Genomic DNA, 16,813 nt, shown 5'->3' on the forward strand with positions numbered 1-16,813 from the left:
ACAAATAAGCAATCAGGAAACAATATCAATATAAATCGTAAGGATTCAAGCAACAAAGTTACAGTCATATAGTCATAAGTGGGAGGAGATGGGTGATGGGAACGATGAGAAGATTAATAGAAGTGCAGATTTAGTAAATAGTTTGACAGTGTTGACGAAATTATTTGTTTAGCAGAGTTATGGCGTTCAGGAAAAAACTGTTCTTGTGTCTAGTTCTTCTGGTGTGCAGTGCTCTATAGCGTCGTTTTGAGGGTAGGAGTTAAAACAGTTTTATGTCGAGGATGCGAGGGGTCTATAAATATTTTCACAGCCCTCTTTTTGACTCGTGCAGTATACAGTGCATGAGTCAAAGTCAGGTTGGTAGCCTTGTTTTTTCTGCAGTTCTAATTATTCTCTGAAGTCTGTTTCTGTCTTGTTGGGTTGCAGAACCAAACCAGACAGTTATAGAGGTGCAGATGACAGACTCAATAATTCCTCTGTAGAACTGGATTAGCAGCTCCTTGGGCAGTTTCCTGATAAGGTCAATTAGGAAGCTGTTGAGGATAGCAACAAAATGGACAAGTGATTATTTCATTGGGCAGCCAGTCTTCCAAATTCCAATATGAATTCAAAAAGAAAAGAAAAAAATAAGGAAACACAAAAGTAGCAAAAATTTAAAATGAATTTCTACTAATCAGAGTCAAAGTCAGAGGATATTTTAGGAGACTTTTTCCTGTCTCCTCTTTATGGGCTGTAAACCCATTTTTAAAAATTTTCTAGCAAAAGAATAAAATGCTGCACGAAAAGAAGATCACAGCATTTTTTTTTGTTCTAATAGTAAATGTTCAGGAGCTTCAGCAACTACAGGATTGAATCTACAGAGTTATTTCTGGCTGCTGTGTGGTTTTGCTTTGGTTAGCAAGTGCTAGTAGAAAGTGCTCCACAGTTTGTTCCCAGATACCTTTTCAACTGAAAAGCACAATTAAGATCTAGGAAACATGTTTCAAGTCACTGTGGAGTTTTCTGTTGTCCATTTTTAATGTCAGATTTCCTTGGAAACTCTGTAGACATCGATGTGAATGTCAAAAAGTCATAGTGACTTCTGTACTAACATATTTATACTTCCCCAAAACTGATTTTTTTCCTATTTGTATGTTTGTGTAATGAATAGCCAATCCCACCTTGAATTTACTACTTGTTGCTTATATATCTGCATTACAAAAGGTACAACAAACCTTAGTGAACATGACAACATTTTTGCTGCCTTTAAATGAGTTAGGTTTTTGAATTTGAAAATAGATTGGAACTCCTTAATCATTTCTCTTCTGATATGAAAATACTCACTTAGTCATATCAAGTTCAGATGTTCCCTTTACCGCACTTTACACATCATTCCATGTCTAATTTGGGGGAAGCAATTTCAGCAGTCCACTCAAGAGTTTGCACCTCTAATTTGATTAAAGTAAAATGTCTTGTTTTAGCTTAAAGACTGATATATTTGCTAACATTAATCTTTCATAAATCAGAACTGTACTCTGTGTGTGCAAATGGTGAAGTAAACTGAGAGCAACAAAAAATTGAGGCAATAAAAGACTCCCTACTCTAAACTTGTGGAAACAGAGATATTCATTTCTACTGTACTTTCATGACTTGACATGAAATGTTGGGCTACTTATCTATGTTAGTATAAAATGAAACTTGCATTGATGATGAAAAATAAGGCATTAATTCTTATCTTAGACTAGAATATTTTGTTTACACTCACTGCTTACTCTGGAGAAGCAGATGTCTTACTCCATGGTCCAAGGACATGAAGTACCTGATGGCAACACTAGCTGCTAAGTGTCTAGGATGCAATTCTTTCAAGGCAACCAGGACAGTGGGAGAAATGCCCACTAGCCAATTACAATATGCACTAAAGATGGTTCTGGGTGACTGGTAACTGAATTGTAATTTTGCAAAGCATCATAAGCTGTCAAAGTTCGCCTCCAAGGCACATCTTGGCATATTTTACTGATGAAATTACCAGCAAAAATCTTGAATAAATATTTCCAACTCACTATCGTCTATTAAACTCAGTGTCATGGCTTTGAGGAGAGATACTGTATATATTTGTTTATGTATCATCACTCTTACATCTTAACTCAGCAGCAGACACAAACTAAATATAGATAATTGCCTCCGTGAACAGCTGTGGAAAAGACAACTCTGAGAACTACTACAACCGTGCATTAAAAAAACCTCCTTTCTTAAGATCATTAAAGCAGCCATATCTTTTTCCACACTTGCACAGTTGCTTCATAATCTGTTACTGTTTCTCTCTGCATTCAGTTAATGAGGCAGTTCTACCAATTTGCATATGGCTGCTTCAGTGTTTCAAAGAGATGTGCTTGTATGAGCTTCTGCAGGATCACTTTGAAAGGATTTGCATAACCCTAATGCTTGCTAAAGCCAGGGATTGACTATCAAGCCCATATAATAAATATGGACTGTTTCCTAAAAAAGAGAAAATAATTGTCATATAATATTGATAAGAGAATAAAAATATAACAACCTGAAAAAGGTGTGCATGATTGCATGCAAATGGTGTGAGTGTCTGATGCCGATGTCTAGAAAACTCCCCTGGTAATGGAGTTTTACAATAGATGAGTTTGGAACACTACTTAATAACTTTTAATAATTGAACTATTTGATGAACTTTAATTAGGGCAGAAAGTTGTAATTAATCACTGAATGAATTAATCATTATCAAAAAGTGTTCAATTGATGTCCAATTTTGCCATTAACCAATATTGTGATTTAATTACTTGGAGAAACTGATGCTTTTGTAGTAGTAGACCAAGCAAAAGTTGGAATAATCGACACAAATTCTTAAACATAGAAGTCATCTTCACAATAAGAAGTCATCTTCATAAAATGTAGATTAAAAATGCTGCTTATAAAATACATACCGTATGCTGTAATACAACAAATATATATTTTAAAAATGTCTTTTATTACCATTAAAACTGAATTAAATGTCCAATGTGCCTTTGTTCTTTGCCTTGCAAAGCTAAATGAAATAAAAATTCTTTCGAACATCTAGATAATGGCTAGTTGTACAAACTGACTGTTCTTTGTCAAAACATAAATCCAGTAATTCACATTTTAAGAAACCACTTCTGTTTTTCACATCCTTGTATTAATTTTGCACATACAATTAGAAGTATATTACTTCTCATTATGCAAGACTGCATTGTAAGAATGTTGGGATATATACTATTCTTTACCAAACTCAGGTAGAACTAGTCAGGACTCCTAGTGGATCTGTGATTTCATCATAAATTGAATTTTTTTGTTCCACTGCCATAGAATTGTATTCTGTAAAGTCTCCCACTGTTATCCATTGTTTTTCCTTAGCTATAAGTAGTACTGGAGAAGAAGATAAAAATTTCCAGTAAATCCCCAAATGCCATGTTTAGCCCTTCATGTCTGGACTGTGATATACCTTTAGGCATGACTAATTCTAGGGAAGTTTTCTGCAGATAAAAAAATTAAGGTGCCATCGAATGCCAATTAAAAGGAAGCATGGATTCCAAATATATAACAGCAAAAAAGGAAATTTGCAAAATTCTCAGCAAATTCTTTGCTATGGTAGATTACCCACTGCAGCATTAGTTCTGGTCACAAGATGAATGGATCATAATTTTTTGTAATCTAAATCCTGGCTTGGCATTCTCTCTTTTCAGATGACACAGGACTGGTAGCCTGTTCTTATGTAGTATTTGACAAATGTATGCTGTAAAAGAGAGGGACGCAGTGGCTCAGTGGCTAAGATGCTGAACTTGTCGATCAGAAGGTTGGCAATTCAGTGGTTCGAATCCCTTGCGTAATGGAGTTAGCTCCTGTTACTTTATAAGAATCCTGTTATAAGAATCTTATTTCTCCCTGTCTTTGAAAGCAGTGCAGCAGAATATAGAGACACAGGAGAAAATCTGGAAAAAAAAGGGAATTTAGGGCACTTTTTCATTCATAGTGGCTCAGTGGCTAAGATGCTGTGCTTCTCCATCGAAAGATCGGCAGTTCAGTGGTTTGAATCCCTAGTGCTGCGTAACAGGGTGAGCTCCCGTTACCGTCCCAGCTTCTGCCAACCTAGCAATTTGAAAGCACGTAAAAAATGCAAATTTTAAAATAGGGACCATCGTTGGTGGGAAGGTAACAGCGTTCCGTGCGCCTTTGTTATTTAGTCATTCCAGCCATATGACCACGGAGACGTCTTTGGATAGCGCTGGCTCTTTGGCTTTGAAACGGAGATGATCACTGCCCCCTAGAGTCAGGAATGACTAGCACATATGTGCGAGGGGAACTGTCGTGTCCCACTCCTCCGCTGATGACCGGGTCAGGGAAATCCGAATCAGGCTTGCCTCTGCAGCTCTGCCCAAAGTCCTAGCAAAGTCCTCAGAGCAGGCAGGAGACCAGTAAGTGACTTCAGCAAGATAAGTTCGACTTTGCCTGACTCAGAGACTGCCAGAAAGCAGATCCTTTATATAGGCCATGGGGTATGGCTCCATGACTCAGCACTCATTAAGGCCTGCCCCTCCCTTCCTTCTGTTGCCTCCGCCTATCCAATCTTCTGATGCGAGGGTCACTCCAATCAGCTGTTGTTGGAAGTAAACTTTCCTCAGGCTCACATGCTGTGGAGGAGGGGGAGGGGTCTAGCTGCTCCTGGGCATGGAGCCAGGGCTGGGGCCGGGGGATGCTCCCTCCTCTGCAGCCTGCTTGGGCATGGAGCCAGGGCTGGGACCGGGAGGTGCCCCCTCCTCTGCAGCTTGTCTGGGCATGGAGCCAGAACTGGGGCCGGGAGGCATACATTCCTCCGTGTTCGGGAGCAGATAAGCAGACCCCGGCTGCGGTGAGAGCGGACAAGACACAACAGGAACCTTTACCTTTACCTTCATTCTTCATCTACCTTTTTCTGTTGCCAGTGGTCAAAAGTTAGGAAAAGAAAACAAGATATGGTTGCATGAAACAGTCACTGCAGATAAATTGAAACAAAAGCGTGATACGCATATTTTAAGGAGAAGAGATGCTATATTCATCATGACCAATGGTGTAGTTCAAAAGAATTCACAACAGAATGATTAATACTTTTATTTTGTTGAATTAAATAAGAAATACATGCCGAGTGACTGCATAGTTATGATTAAATTTTGCCAAGCGTCCCTTGAACTGCTACATCTATCAAAATGATACAGCAGAAATGGGCTTGTTTCCACGCAGCACTTTGTAACAACACTGTATTTTTAACCTGTCAGCTACCTCAGCGTCACTGCTGTATCTTCAGGACAGTTATGAACAATAATATATAGTTTGAATTATAAAACAAAAATATATCCTCTTGTTCATTTGTCAGTACAATGATTGATGAAACTGCTCTAATGTCACAGAATAAAGATAACTATTCCCATCAATAAGACTGTTCATCATGAAAAAATAATCAAAAATCTATTACTAAAACAATTATTGTTTCAAACTGGATTCTACAGTACCTGTTGTAGAAAAAAGGGCTATCCAATTGAATACATTATTTGATGAAATACTAAAAGATGTTCTTATTGAGCCAGATCCTTGATTCACCTAATGCATTATTTTCAACCCTGACAGAAATCTCCAGGCTTCCAGAAGAGTTTTTCTAATTCTTTTTGGCTAATATCAGAAAATGAATTTAGAATCTTCTCATACAAAATATACACTTTACTGTTTGATGCAGCTGGAGTTCCTAAATTAAAGATAATAACCACTGTTTTCTGCATGAGGTTATAAAAGAGGAGTGGTGGAAAGCTAGCAAGCAAGGATGTAGTGGGGAGAGTCTGTGTCTAAGAAAAACCTTACATAAAAGAACAATAGTGGATTTTTGCTAGGAAGTAATAATAAGGATGTGATAAGTTTACCTTCATATTGTGATTAAATGTTTTGTTTCCAATCCGTTACAGAGATGAGAATGGAATTATTTCTAGGTTTCTCTCATGTAGTCTATTGAGACTATCAATAGACTACATGAGAGAAACCTAGAAATAATTCCATTCTCATCTCTGTAATTACAAGAACTTTTTATTGCCTTCAGATAAGGAGATTGGCATTTCCACATGTAAATTCCAAGTGTCTTTCCCTAGTTTGACATATCATATACAGAAATCCCATTCATTTATTGGAAATTTTTGTGTAATTCTCTCTTCATTTTGCTTTATTTTAAAATTTTGTTCTGTGCCATGCCGTGATTGGTGTTCAACTGTTCAATTTCAGAAGTGATCTCTCTTTCTCTCTCTCTCCCTCCCTCCCTCTCTAACACACACACACACACACACACACACACACACACACACACACAGAGAGAGAGAGAGAGAGAGAGAGAGAGAGAGAGAGAGAGAAAGAGAGAGGATACCTTGGTTTTCAAGTCTGGAAACTTTTGCAATTGTGCAAAATAAATATTTTATTGAACAAATAAAAATTATGAGGTTTATTTATTTAATATTGTGCTGTGAGGGAAATATTTTTACAATATATTATTATATTGATCTTACAGTTACATCTAATTCTTTTCCATCTGTGGAAATTCTATGTACTAGGGTTGAATGCGAAGTAATGCCTCCCATATTATAAATATTCAACAGATGGCAGTACTGATACGCTAAAAGCTCTGACATGTTCCTTAGCATCTTTTCTTTCACTTCAGTTGGTGGACAGTTTTAAGAAAACGTTGTATTGCTGTTGTTTGTGAAATGCAGTACCTGCATTTTACCTGCAGTAAACTAATCATTGGTGTGGTTTAAGCAACCTGCCATGATTGAATTTTGATTGCCAAAAGAGTTGAAATTCACTGCCAAATGCAAGTTGTTTATGGTATTGATTATGCTGTTGTAAGTGTATCACTGGGCCAGAAGAAGATGGTGAATTGGAAAGAGCTTGTTTGGGTGATCAAGAACAAAGTGGACGACCTGTGACAGAAACTGACACGTTTCATGTGAAAAAGGTTGAACTGATTAAGGTTGAACTGGTGGATCTTTCAATAGAAAATTGCTGTCAAGTTTGGCATTTCACAGAAATGTGTAGGGTACATTACTAATGATCTACTAATGTTGGAAATTTTGTGCAAGACCTCACATGGCAGAAAGGAAAGCTTCAATAGTTGAAATTTCTCAGCAATTGTCCCGCTATGAGAATGAATGTGAAGAACATCTACACAGCATCATGACAGCTGATTAAATACGCCTTTGTCATTGTAATCCAAAAACATTGTCAGTCCACATGTTTCACCTGTGGGAGGAGGAAAATTATAAGTCTAACAAACTAGTTTAAATCATGATAATCAAAAATAAACCGTATTCCCAATTTTAAATATCAGACTGCGTTCTTTCAGCTAGTTTGTTTGCCTGCACAGACCTGCAGAAGCAAACAAGGAAGTCTCATTATGACTCTATAAGTCAGGATTTTAGACTCATTATTATTATATGTATGCAGCTCAAGAGCTGATTTTCTCCAGGTGCTAGACTGCTGTAGTTTTGGTCACGTTTTGTGCTTTGTTTTGCTGGGGAATGGGAGACTCTGTGTTGAGGGAGATGGTTTCCTGGGAATATTTTTGAGAGTTCCACTTGCAAGTTTCTGGTTAAGAAGTTCCTGGTTGTAAGTTACATCTTAGGGTTCCAACTGGTTTTGCGTAACTTTCTTTGATTCATCCTTTTTCAGAATCCTGGCAGTTGGTCTGAAATGGCTGTGCTAATGTCCCTTCTTAGATGGATTGTTTGGATTTGTTCTATTGGGTCTACTGGTTTTATTAATAAAACATATTTTGGTTCGATTTAGGAGGGTGGTTGTTTTTTTTTTTTGGTTTTTTTTTTACTTCTTGGTACCATGCGCCATATGGTGGCATCCATATACTAAAATAAATCAGGCTTCAACACCAAAAAAACCTATACATTCATACTGTGAAAGGAATAGAAATCAGATGGAAAAAAGCATAGCATAGTGTTCAATCTGGTGGAGTAAACAAATCTTCCCAACAATTTGTTTGGATTAATTAGTATTTCACTGAAAAAGCCTCAAAAGAGATACTTGTGTGTTAATTTCTGCTTGTATTTCCCACTGAACTAAATCAGAGCTTTTGCTGGGGATTTCTGAAACCACAGCAAGCAAATCCATTAATGTTGTTTTCTTTATTTGAAATGAATGTGAACTTTGTCTCATTAAATTTTTCTTTTTTTAAACATCCTGAATATCTTCAGTGCACTATTGCCAACTTCCTGTCTATCTGTTGGCAGAACTAAAATTTAAAAGATGCACTTTTTGAATCATTTTAGAAGCAAAAATATAGATGATATTTAGATTAAATGGGATTTTTATTTGCCATTGTTTTTCCCTAAAAGTTTAAATTAGGTTTGCTCTAATAATAAAAACTAACTTGCTCAGTTTTTCAGCAACAAAACTCATGAAACAAAAAAGTTCACAGTTCAGCAACAAAGCTCATAAAGTTTTTCAGCAGCAGAATTTTTATTATGTTCATTAAACAGCAGTGAAATTAAGCACCTTATAACTATTACAATTTTAAGAATAATTCATATAAAAGCAAAGACTAGCCTCTATAATGTCAAGATCAAAGAATACAATTTTCTTCTCTATTATGTGTTGGTCAGACAACATATAGAATTCACCATTCAGTTTTGGACTTCTGAGGACGCAACGATGGATCGAAGCTGGCTTTGTTTTCAGTGGAACCAACGTAGCAGAACAAGGAGCCAGTGAATGGATCAGCACCTCAAAATTCCTCTCTGGATATGGGTGAAGATCTGAGATCTCCCACAAGTGAGCCATATAGAGGTTTCCCACAAAGAAGACCATAAAACAGTGGTCTCTGATGGGATGTTAGAATTCTGAGAGCCTAGAAAATCCAGCTTTTCCCAAGCCATGATTTGGAACCTTGAGACAGACACTGGGTTTGCCCCATTTCCTTTCTTAATCACTTCTGGAAATTGTTTGTTTGGGTTTTAAAAATCTTCAAAATGACAAGTTTTATCATACTGGATTGCTTTCCTTCAATTCTCAGTGAAAAAAGTTTCATGTAAGTTTAAGCTTAAGCAAAAGGATAACTATAACACTGATTTTGGAAACTCATAAATAGACTAAGGGGCTAGATGAATGGAAATATGATATTGAAATTAATTATAAGAATCCGTCCTGACGCTTGTTTAAAATCCCATTAAATATATATGAATATTTTGAATCTAAATGTAAGAAATCTTCCTGTGGAAAATGTGGATTAGAGAAAACCTGATAAGAGGAGACTTTGAAGGCTGAATACTAGAGGCAATGAGTAAGAACTATAGAGACCCACTAATGCAGAATGGAGAAAACATTTTAACTTTGGAAGAATTCAAGGATATTTGGGAACAATACACTTAAAATTTCTCTTAAGATTATCTGCTACCATAAAAAATGGATTTAAAAGAGGAGATTAGAAGAGGATACAATTGAGACGCAGGCTGTTTTGGATGTGGATTTAAAAATGTCAAGTTACAAGAATGAAATGGAGAAAGATGCTACACTGCATTTACAAACCAACTGATCTTTTAATAACTAAAAGAGATATTTGGACAACTTTCTTACCTTGGGCTTAAAAAATACACATCTTAAACTTATGATGGAGTTTCTGAGCAAAGAAAAAGAAAATGAAAAGAAGTAAACTTTTGGAACATTATTTAAAGGGACTATAGATTTTCTTCTAACATCTAAACACAAAAGGAAGGAATTTAAAGTTGATTTATCTGATCAAGGTTGAAATAGATATGGTATTCTTTCTCATGGCTCTTAATGGATTTCTCTTGACCAGGACTAAATGAGCAGGTTTTAATAATGTGTTTATAGACGAGGTAGGTAGAAGAGAGGTTTTTTTTTTTTTGTATTTTCAGAGAAAGTAATAAGTTATGGTGTTAAAAATAAAGGAAAGTAAATTAAAGTTGGCTTTTTTGATTAAGGTTAAAATGTAAAAGTTATTGTTGGTAACTCAACAATACTTTTTCTGATTAGGACTGAATGATAAGGCTTTAAAATTGGATCGGAGATGAGGTATTGGGAAGAAGAGAACTTTTGTTGTAATATTAGAGAAGTGATAAGTTCTGAAATTGTACTTATTGTGATGAAGGGGGATATAATTTCTTTAAATATCTTTCTTGTTTTTCTTTTTATTAGAATTCTTTACTGTTTACAATTTTTTTTTATTTTTCCCTCTTTTAAAAAATATTTTTTCTGTCTGCACTTTTTTACTATATATTTTCCTTAGTTTGCATTAGTTTTTTTTAAACTTTATTAAACTTTAATAAAAATATTATATATATATATAAACACTGTATCCACCTGAACTACACATTTGAAAATTCACAACTTGTGTTAATGAGATAAAAGCACTAGGATAGGATAGGATAGGATAGGATAGGATAGGATAGGATAGGATAGGATAGGATAGGATAGAATTTTATTGGCCAAGTGTGATTGGACACACAAGGAATTTGTTTTGGTGCATATGCTCTCAGTGTACATAAAAGAAAAAGGAAAGAAAAAAAAATAAAATACATCAAAGGTACAACATTTTAACCCTTAATGATAGCAACAAAAAGTTACAGTCATACAGTCATAAGTGGAAAGAGATTGGTGATGAAAACGATGAGAAGATTAATAGTAGTGTAGATTTAGTAAATAGTTTGACAGTGTTGAGGGAATTATTTGTTTAGCAGAGTGATGGCCTTCGAGAAAAAACTGTTCTTGTGTCTAGTTGTGTCTAGTTGTTCTGGTGTGCAGTGCTCTATAGTATCGTTTTGAGGGTAGGAGTAGAAACAGTTTATGTCCAGGATGTGAGGGATCTGTAAATATTTTCACGGCCCTCTTCTTGATTCTTGCAGTATACAGGTCCTCAATGAAAGGCAGGTTGGTAGCAATTATTTTTTCTACAGTTCTAATTATCCTCTGAAGTCTGTGTCTTTCTTGTTGGGTTGCAGAACCGAACCAGACCGTTATAGAGGTGCAAATGACAGACTCAATAATTCCTCTGTAGAACTGGATCAGCAGCTCCTTGGGTAGTTTGAGCTTTCTGAATTGGCGCAGAAAGAACAGTCTTTCTGCGCCAACTCAGGATGATAAAGGGCCAGGAAGGAAAAACTTAGGATGAATGGTTGGAGTACTGGATACATTTAACTTGAAGAAAAAGACATTATAATTGTCTCTGAGTATTGAAAAGCAATCATGTGGAAAAAAGGGCAGACTTGTTCAACGTTTACAGAGAAGTGGCTGATAAACATATTTACATTGAAAGGAAGTATATTTCAGATGGATGTTGGAAGAATTTTGTAATGATCAGAGCTTTTTCAGCAATGGAAGAGATGGCCTTCAAAGGGCATAAGCTCTTTGCTGATGGCAAGATGTCAGAAATTATTTAGTAATGAATTCCTTACATTGGGCCTGATTCTTATAGCCATTATATTCTAATTCTGAGTAAAATTATCATTTTGTGTAGTTCAGAAGTTCTTCTGGATGTTAAAAAACAAGAATGCCTTCATAACAGATACTGTAAAATCTCTCTAAAATGATCAAACTTGTTCCAGCCAATCAAACCAACCCAGTATAAAATTGGAAGCCTGCTGAAAAGGAAATTAATAAACAGTGGAATAATTTGAAATTACAAATGGGCGAGCCAAAATTTCGCCAATGGAAAGAAAACAACTTGTTAGAATTGCTGGAATCAATAGTCGAAGATTGCTCCTTGACTTCATTCCATCACATCTTTTTTCCTGTGCCATCTGTGCTGTATATCAAATGGAAAGAATTTGCAGGTAACTATTTCCCAGTGGCTTTCTGACAATTATTTTGCTGAAAATCCCTTCCCCTACCAAAGTCTAAGCCCCAATAGCTAAAAAGAAAGACTTTGGAGTGGCATTTAACACCTAGGTAAACAGATGCGGAGTAATATTTAATTTTTATTTTGCATTCTGCACACACTGACATTTTCATGGCTGTCACTTTTCCATGATCTGAGATATGTTAAAATTTGCAAAGGTAGCATTCCATCCATCATTTTCAACACTTGCTTATTCTGTGCCTTTTTTTATAAAACATGTCCAGTACAAATCATTCTCACCGTCCAAAGCTGCATTCCCTTTCTTGACTGATATTTTAGTTAATATTCTCCATACAGTTGGAGCACATTGTTTTGCATTTCTCTGCTCATGCTCCATCTGGTTATAAGTATCCACAGCCTCTATTCTTTTATGTAAACTGATATTGGTGTCATTTATTTTATGGTTGAACTGGTTAAGGCCTGTCAAGTGACATTTATTTTGAAGGAAAGTAGTTTAGAATTACAAGTTCCTGAAGATGATATAGTGCAGAAATTATGAGTGATTCAGAGAGATTGAGATGATACAGTAGTTTGCAATGAGGGGAAAAAAATACTGTAAGCACAATTCCAAATAATGCCAATGAAGAAGAAAAATATGGAAGACAGCTGCAGAAAAAAAAATTTTCTGAATATGTGATGGCAAGAAACACATGTCTTCAGTCAGAAGCTAGATGGCCATTAGTCTACAATGGTTCCATTTGAATTTTTGTATTCAGCTGTATAATACTGTATTTGCTGAAATGGCCTCATGTAACTACAATTTTTCTTTTCTATTATTATTCCTCACAAGTAGATTTGACAAAAGATAAAATGGATGCAGGAATAAATCCATTTCATATGAGCTCTGTGAAACATCTTTGGGAAAATATTACCAATATTTCTCCAGTTAAGTGCCACCTGCACTCAATACCTTGTCCTTGTTTCTAAATCCAACTAGAAATGGACTATACTGGTAGTTGATACCAGAATACAGGGGCAAATTATTTGTCATAGGAGCTTTCATTCAGAGAGCTGATTTGAGCTGGCCACAAAGACTACTGATTATAGAATTGAAAGGTATCAAATCAGAATGGTAGCCATGACTGTGCAAAGCCTGCTGGACTTACTAGGTAGACCAGAAAACATGACAAGCTAATTCTACTTTATTATAAAGCTACATTAACAGAACCTTGCAAATCTAAAACTACAATTCTCATTTGCAGCCTAAAACATTACGGTCCCATCCAAGCCTCTTGGCCCACCCACTATCCAGCTGCAGGTTATGCTGCCTCTTATTTGACCGTTCCCTAGGCACAGTGGTGGGTTTCAATTTTTTTCACTACCAGTTCTGTGGGTGTGGCTTGGTGGGCGTGGCTTGGTGGGCATGGCAGGGGAAGGATACTGCAAAATCTCCATTCCCTCCCCAATCCAGGGGAAGGTTACTGCAAAATCCTCATTTCCTCCCAATCAGCTGGGACTTGGGAGGCAGAGAATTGATGGGGGTGGGGCCAGTCAGAATTCTTACTACCAGTTCTCTGAACTACTCAAAATTTCTGCTACCGGTTCTCCAGAACTGCTCAGAACCTGCTGAAACCCACCTCTGCCTAGGCATCATCTCTTCACCTCTTCTTCCAAGGTCTTTCCCACCTTGGTTTAATCTCATCTGATTGGCCAGAGACTGAGTTAAATTTGCATAAATACTCCTCCATCCTCCCTTGGAGCTCCAGTTCGTTAACAAGGTCTGGATCTAGATAGGATGATATCTGTAACGATAAAAAGACAGTCGCTTCCAGACCCTGGATCTGTTGAAAGTAAATAAGGGAGGGTTTGGACTCTCATGCAGCGCACCCAAAAGGAACCTTGAGGTAAGTCCAATGTTCCTTCTCTGGTGCACTGCTTAGAGAATCCAAGCAGTGGGATATACCCAAGCTAAGTATCCCTAGGGCGGGAAATTGAAAAGTTCAGGGTCCTTTCGGGTTGAAGAACCTGCTGTAATACTCTCCACCCAAAGGCCGCCTCAGCTGAAGCAAACTTGTCAATCTTATAATTCCGTATGAATGGAGAGGGCGAAGTCTAGGTGGCTGCTCTATAAATTTCAAGTATCAAAGCCTGAGTGGCCCAAGCTGCAGAAGTTGCTGCACTTCTCATTGAATGAGCTGTGATGCCAGATGGTCTAGGCTGAACCTTCTGTTCACAGGCCAAAGATATGCAGGCCTTGATCCATCAACTGATTGTGGAAGAAGACACTTTCGTTCCCAAGGAACTAGGCTTGAAAGATACGAACAATGATTCAGATCGTCGAAAGTATGCGGTGCAGTCAATACATCTGCGCAGAGCCCTACGCACGTCTAGGCTATGCCAGAGACGTTCTCTAGAATGTGTTGGACGTGGACAAAAATCCGGAAGAATAACCTCCTGGGCCCTATGGAACCATTTTAGGGATAAACGTGGGATCCAGACAGAGAACCACCCTGTCAGGATAAAAAATGCTTGGACTCTCACACACCGCACCTAGAAGGAACCTTCAGGTAAGTCCAATGTTCCTTTCCCCCCTCTGGAAATCCATTCCTACTCCCTCATCATTCAAAGGGTGTTCATCCCAAATTGTATAGTTAAAAGTCTGTAGGGATTCTCAGTCTCAGCAGACCATGACTGGATGACTAAGAATCTTTGCAGACCATTACAAAGTAATGCATCACATGTAAATAGAAAAATATATGCCTAATACTTAAAACTGCTTGAATGCGGAAAACGGTGGGAAGCTTCACATAGTATACACAACGATGAGATTTGTGGGCCTTTTGGATCTCTTTTCCCGGTTGCTCTCTTTTAGTCTGCAGCATAAAAACAAGAGCTAGAGGTAGTCTTTGACTTATAACCACAATTGGGACCAAAACTTCGGTTACTAAGCAGTGCAGTCATTAATTTATTTATTTATTAAACTTATATACCACACCATCTCCCATAGGACTCAGGGCGGTTTGCAAGTCATCACATAACTGGACCTATTTTTACCACCATCATGAAGTGAATCACACAGTTGTTAGGGTTAAGGCAATCATATCCTTGTTAATCCAGATTTCCGCGTTAAGTTTGCTTGTTGGAAGCTGGCTGGCAAGGGCCTAAGTAGGGATGCTTCAACCATTGTAAATGCAAGCCAGTTGCCAAGCTCTCAAATTTCAATCATGTGACCATAGAAGTGATGCAACTAGTGTAATTTTGAGGATGAGTCATAAATCACTTGTTTCAGTACCATTATAACTCTACACTGTTGTTGAATGTTTGTACATCAAGGATTATTTTTAAGCATGAATAAAAGTGTGATTGCTTTGCAGAATCTCCATGTTAGCAGCAGACCAGACGTGGTATTCAGCAGGTTCTGACCAGTTCTGGAGAATCAGTAGCGGAAATTTTGACTAGTTCAGAGAACCGGTAAATACCACCTCTGACCGGCCCCGCTTCCATCTATTCTCTGCCTCCCAAGTCCCAGCTGATTGGGAAGAAATGGGGATTTTGCAGTAACCGTCCCCTAGAGTGCGGAGGGAATGAAGATTTTACAGTTTCCTTTCCCTGGAGTGGGGTGGGAATGGAGAGTTTACAGTAACCATCCCTTGTCACGCCCAGCATTCCACACCCACCAAGCCATGCCCACAGAACCGGTAGTAAAAAAATGTGAATCCCACCACTGCAGCAGACGTACTTGTTCCTCAGGAAAAGATTTACATATGATACAGAAAGTCAAATCGATACAAAGTACATGCAAATCAAAACAACCTATCATGGCTCCACCCGGACTAGATGGTCTACCCCGGTGAGGGGAACAGTAACGAGCATATATGGGTGTCAGGTGAAAGGTAGAGAGAAAAAAGACTACCAGGGGTGGATCGAGCATACGTGATAAGAACATGAGGGTGAATGTACCAATATAACGGGTGTGACTGTAGGGAGGGGTGGTTCCAGACCATTGAGATGATCTTGAAGGTGTAACCAGCAGCCTTGGAAAGAACATCAAGGGAGGAGTTACAATAAATGGACATGAGAAGCGGGACTATATGCTTTCAGTGGAAGGATAGAGGGTTTCACGGGCAGGACTAAATCATGGGACACCATTTGGAACCCATGATAAGTTGCTTTGATTTGCATGTACTTTGTATCGATTTGGCTTTCTGTATTTGTACAACTTTTCCAACAGGATGCCCTTCAAATATATTAGGGCAAACAGCTCCCAGAATTTCCAGTTCCAAAACTGGGAGATATCAGTTTGGGGAAGCCGGCTTCAGCATATAGAAAAAGATTGCCTTATGGGTTTAAAATTACAGTTTAACTTGTGCAAGCAGATCTCTCAGCTGAAACTGCAGGGGGAAGGGAACTAATTGAAGGTATACATATTGCTATACTCAAGAAAGGCTTTTATTCAGGGAAAGAAACCCTTGGTGATAGCATAAAAGAAACTTATTCACTTTAATGCATCCTTCTTGTTGGCTTAAAGCTGAAATACAGTTACTTGAAAATTAATTTACCTCTCATGAATGCCTGGCTGGATTATCTTTGTGGCATAAAATGTAATGATATGTCAGCCCTGAGCTCAAAATGCCTTGTGTCTGCTATAAAAAAAAAAGTTGTTCCTGAGCACTTAATGTTGTGTTAAATGATGATGTGTCCTTTGCAAATGTATTATTAGTGTCAAGCTGTTCCATCTCTCAAGATTGAGAAATGGCCAATGATTTGAGCTACCATTAAACCTGAATAAAAAAAAAAAAAGAAGAAAAGAGCTGTGTGCTGGGAAGGAGGTTCATTGCACACTTGAAGTACTTACTCTCTGACTATATTCAATGCATATCAAAATGTTTCAGTTAGCAATAGACTCCAAAAACATCTTTAATCACAGCAATTGAAACGGTATTAAAGCAAATCTCTCTTTCTCTTTTATAAAGGAAA

At 37.5% G+C, this 16,813-nt stretch overlaps 1 protein-coding gene across 2 annotated transcripts in view; it reads left to right on the forward strand.

Moving 5' to 3' along the window:
* Positions 1 to 16,813, forward strand: part of TRIQK (triple QxxK/R motif containing) — a 73,960-nt gene that overhangs the window by 24,240 nt on the left and 32,907 nt on the right. The window lies entirely within an intron of this gene.

This window comes from Ahaetulla prasina, chromosome 3 (genome assembly GCF_028640845.1).
Source record: "Ahaetulla prasina isolate Xishuangbanna chromosome 3, ASM2864084v1, whole genome shotgun sequence".
In the NCBI taxonomy this organism is placed as follows: domain Eukaryota; kingdom Metazoa; phylum Chordata; class Lepidosauria; order Squamata; family Colubridae; genus Ahaetulla; species Ahaetulla prasina.